A 5,292-nucleotide genomic window follows, 5' to 3' on the forward strand; every position below is an offset into this window, starting at 1 on the left:
GTTCTGCTGCTCTGCTGTTTATTATCCACATCCAGCGTGCGTGTGTGTGTGTGTATGTGTGTGTGTGTGTGTGTGTGTGTGTGTTCGGGCTGTTGGTGCCCCCTCAGAATTTTCCAGCAGGAAAGAGACACACAGTTCACTTGTCAGCTTACACACTAAGCTGATTTCTAAGCTAATTCACTTTATCTTCTCTGGCCTTTTTTTTATCTACCGCTCTTCATCTGGATTTTTTTTCCCACCTTCCTGGCTATAAACACATTCTCAGCTCTTCAGAGAATCTAACTTCTAATTTTAGACAAGTAGAGGAAAAAAAAACACACACTTTTGCCCTTCGCCCACCTTGGTGCTCAGCTGGTGGGGTGGAGTTGGTCACCAGGCTTGCCGGCTGTCATGCTAGCGACACACTTTGCTTTGGAATGCGCTCTTCCGCGGCTGCGTTTTACCTCGCCGGCCTAGGGCAACGGGGGAGGATGGTCTGCAGGAGCCGGCAGAGCCTCGGGCGGCCCTTCAGCACATTGCCGGGCGGCGTGTCTGCTGACCTGCTGTGGGCCGTGAGGAGGAGGAAGGGGAGGAGCCAAGTGTGCCGAGGAGCTTTCAGCAGTCCACTGTGGCTCCCGCTGCTCCACTGCCCCACCATGAGACAGAGTTCAAACATCAGAACGGGTGCCCCTCCCTCCCTCAGCTGGTCACCTCGCAGCTCCGACTTGCTCTGCTACTGTAGTAACAAAACCGCTAAGATGTCATCATCCTCCTCGTCGTCCTCCACCTCCAACAGYGATGGACAAGGAAAGACGAAGAGTAAATCTCAGTTTCAGAAGAGAGGGAGCCTGCAGAGCACCCCCAGCGCTGGTGAGTGTGGACTGAAGGAACTTATGGTTGCACTGCTGTGGGCGTTTACAAACTCCACATACGGTCCAGTGTGATGAGATAGTAAGACGTCAATCACCTTTTATATAAAGCTGATTTACTCCTTCAGTTCTGCCTGTTGTGGTCAAAGCAGCGGGTTAATTGGTTGGAAGCTTTAAGATTCATCAAGCGGCACTTCTGTGTGCACTCTTCTTGCAACGATTATTTTTAACTCAGCGCTGAAGGAAACAGAGTTTTCTGTTAGTACCTGCTAGTATTTGTTTTTGTACAGTTTAAAAAAGATTTGATACCTGTACAAACATTTAAAGTGTTATTATTATTTGAACAGTGGCTCCACTGGGATGACTTTGTTAAGCTTCGACTTGCAAATACAGGTTTGACAGCTCGGTCCTTCAAAGCAATTTATTTGTTAAATGTGTATGCAGGATCGGAAATCAGGTTTTAGCTCAAACCTGTTGTGTCTGAGTGACCTTTTGGTGGATTATTAGGAGTTCTAGTGATGTTGATTGTGATATAGGTCGTAGTAGCAGACCCAGTGTTTACGGATCGATTGGACTCGAAGCGTCATGTGCCTCGTTGCTGTGCAAATATTGAGTGTTTAAAGGCATGCAGCAGTTTATATGAAGCAGCAAATTCCCAGCGACACAGGCTGTACAGCTTTTTTGCTGAGGAGGCCTGTGTTTTGCTGCAGTGATAAATAACTTAGAAGTCTCTCCATCCATGCGGTCGTTTGAGTCCTCTCAATTAACCGCTCGGCTGAGTCCTGTCTGTGCACTTCAGTCGGWTCTGTGTGCCACATGTAGCCTACTTCCATCTGACTACATCAGCCAGTTGGCGTTTGTGCCAGCAAATTAAACTTGTAAAACAAAAAATAAGTACTGGAATTAAAGTGAATGGAGTTTTTWAAAATAACTACGGTTCTTGGTTTGTTTCTTCTTGTGCAACGGAGCAGACATTTGATGATGTTATATATATATTTTTTTATCTCAAGAATCAGTTGTGACCCATCACATCAAATCTTGGATTAAGTCATATTTTCAGATCTCTGGCTTTTTAATCTACATTTTGATACCGGAATCGTCCTGATATCATGAGAGAGATATGGCTGTTTTTCTCTTGCTAATCCAGAAGACCCCTGGAAAACTGGTCTGAATCCCATTTTCAGCGTATTTCTTGACATCATTTGAAAGGGGAGGAAACCTCAAACCAGTTTTAAATATTGAGATTTTTCAGCTGGAATTGAAATTATCTTCAGCAGCTCACAGGGAACGTATCAAAAACTTAGGGTTTATTTGCTCAAAATCATTGCTAAGTGGTCCGAAAAGTGCCTCAAAATATTCTTTAGGATTATATTTCAGACATTTATTTCAAGGGACTCATAGGTAAGGTTATCATATTTTTGTTAAATAAATGTGGTGCTTTATACAGTAGCTACCCGTATCTCACTTCTGGTCAGTTTTATATGTGAGTTCATGGTTATTTACTTTAGCCATCTGCACACACATGCRCTCTGATGTGTGGCAATAAAACTTCCGGTCTTCGTTTTTTTCATATTTAAGTTGGATTACCCAAACCCATTCATTTAACTGTTCTGCACTGCTTTTTTAGACCACAATAAGTGTAAATTCTCATGTAAACTACATGTGTTAGTGCTTCAGCCCAAAGACTTGCAGTAGTATAAAATAAACTTGTGCGATGGACACAGCCTGCAGGACCCGTATTTTGTAAAGACTGGCTGGACAGTCGCCAGCCATGATTTGCTGAATGCTAATCGTGATTTCACGTGTTCTCTGTAAGAATATGCCTGTGTCTGTAAGCTTTACTCTCCTGTTGGAYCCTTATAGTGTCGTATTATAAACCAGAATAAGTCCCTGCAGTTGACGTTATATGATGTGGTACWTAGAAAGTATTAAATCACATCCTCTGCTTTATCTAYTGGTGCCATGATCTTCTYTTAAACCCACTGAAATCTAAATTTCTACCTTACAACAACATTCATTCAGGTGGTTTGTACATTTCAAAGATGTGCCTGAATAAAGATGCAAATAACAAGTTTGCCAAACATTTMGGTTAAACCATGTCTGAAAGCTGCCATACTCATTCAGAAAATGTGAAATCCACTTCTTTTTTAAATTATGTTTTGAACAGTCTATTTCAGGGGTGTCAAATTCCAGTCCTCGCGGGCCGCTATCCTGCATGTTTTAGAGGTTTTCCAGCTCCAACACACCTGATTCAGTGATTGAATTAACTCTTCAAATTGGGCAGAAGCCTGTTAATCACCCAGCGATCAAAATCAGGTGTGTTGGAGCAAGAAAACCTCTAAAACATGCAGGATAGCGGCCCTCGAGGACTGGAGTTTGACACCCCTGGTCTATTTCCTGACTGTAGCATGTCACCACTAGAGGGAGGCTCTGAGATGAAAGTATTGTTTTGCCACTACCTCACTACCAAAGTGGCTGACTGTTAGTGGCTCACATCTGAGCCTGTCCTGCAGTCAGACATGACTGAGGACCAGCTTTGTGTTTGGSTGGAAAATTCCACGGCTTTCTTTCGCTAATAATAGCTCAGTTACTTTGTACGCACCATGACGGTTCTGGAAAAAGGGGATTTTGTAGAGCCGAGGAACCAAAGCCACTGTTACACCAACAGGTGGGTCTTTTGATGCCGAAGGTTCCCAGATCGCCAGCTCCACCAAAAAAAAAAATCCTCCTAAAACAAACAGAAACTCACAGCAGGTGGACTTCATCTCATCTCACAGGAGTGGTCTGCAGGCGGAACAACAGAGCAGCACTTACAGACAGGGTTATGATGGGTTGTATTTCACTGCTGAGGTACAGTTAAGTACTCTGCTTTAGTCTGTCTCTGCTCCCAGTGTGGCTCCTAACGAAGATCCTCCTTCATTTAATCCAGCTCATTTGAGCACAGATGAACTGTTGTCAGATCATCTCTGGACTCTCACTGGTTTCTGAGCCCAGCAAATCACTCAGTCACTTGTTTACCACAAACCTTAATCAATTATTGATCTCCGTGATCAGACTCTCTTTCTCATCATTAATAAATTCTCAAGCATTAAGTTCATTAAGTTAAGCAGTCAGATCTATAGCAAAGCACACAGGCTTTGTTGTTTTATAAGCTTTTATTCACAGAGACTCTTGAATGTGCTCGATGTCACTTCTGGTGATTAGTTAATTTTATGATTTTATTCATCTTAAAATTGGAAAATAGATGTTTAATGACCCAGAAAGGGCAAGTCTAAAAGTGTCCATGTTAGCCAAGTAGTTCATATAATAAGGCTTCTGGAGTTTAAAAAAAATTATTATTAAAGTAGCAGAAGTGAGTAAAACTCAGAATATAGGAACCTGTTTCTCATAGAAAGTTAAATGTATTGAACTTTACCTTAGAACAAACTTTTTATTTAAAACTATGATTCAGATCTAAATATAAACCTAAATATTCATATTTAGAACATTTATAACATCTCTCTGGAGATGAAAATATCTGCGTGTCTTTGGACCATGACCCTTTTTTTTGCCTTCGCTCAGTTTTATGGTTTTCCAAACTCCAAAGCTTTCTCCTTATAAAGACAAACATGACAGCATATTTTAATACATTAGGGGAAAAAGGTCTGTTAACATGTAAATTATACACGTCTAGAAAATAGTTGAGCGCTGCTGTTCAGATTTTGAAAAGACGATAATTTTTAAAGATTATAATACAGAAACTGAATAAATGACCTTACATGCAGCTTTAATAAGTCTGTATGGATCTGTCTGTAATGAAGTTTATAGAACCAAAACATAKGTTAGAAAAGCCTTTCATCCTTTACAGCTTAAATTCTCAACACAGCTTTTGTCTCAGTGGTGGGACATTGTCCTCTTGGCGCCCGAGTGTTGGACAAGTAGATTGTGTTAAACGCTGACAGTGTCAAGTGACCTGACTAGCTCTTTGCTATATTCAGATCTGATGAGAGCTGAACAGAAAGAGGTGATGACATCTGCTCAGGAGAATCGAGTGTGTCACTATCAGTCTGTATGTGTCAGGATTATTGGTTTCTGTGYGTTTGCATATAATTGTCCCCAAAGACGAGCTTGGTGGCATAACAGAAGAAAAATCCCACCATCATGTCAGCATTTACTTTCTGTCTTGTTTTTACCACATGGGAATTTAATTGAGTTGYTGAGATTTGCTTCACAGTGTTGTTAACAGTAAAACCAGCTTTCTCTTTTAGAAAGTGGAGTACTTTCTACCCTGCATTGCTTATTGCTGGTTTGGGAAAAGAATAAAAAGTAATATCGTGGCTCAAGCAAAGGTCATGAAAAGCAAAAAAACACATTATTGTGCTTTTGAGGAATTTGACTAAAGGAATACAAATAACTTGTTTAAATGTATTTTGCCAAGTTGCACATCAGTTATTTATATATATAT

Source organism: Austrofundulus limnaeus, unplaced genomic scaffold (genome assembly GCF_001266775.1).
Source record: "Austrofundulus limnaeus strain Quisiro unplaced genomic scaffold, Austrofundulus_limnaeus-1.0 Scaffold55, whole genome shotgun sequence".
In the NCBI taxonomy this organism is placed as follows: Eukaryota; Metazoa; Chordata; class Actinopteri; order Cyprinodontiformes; family Rivulidae; genus Austrofundulus; species Austrofundulus limnaeus.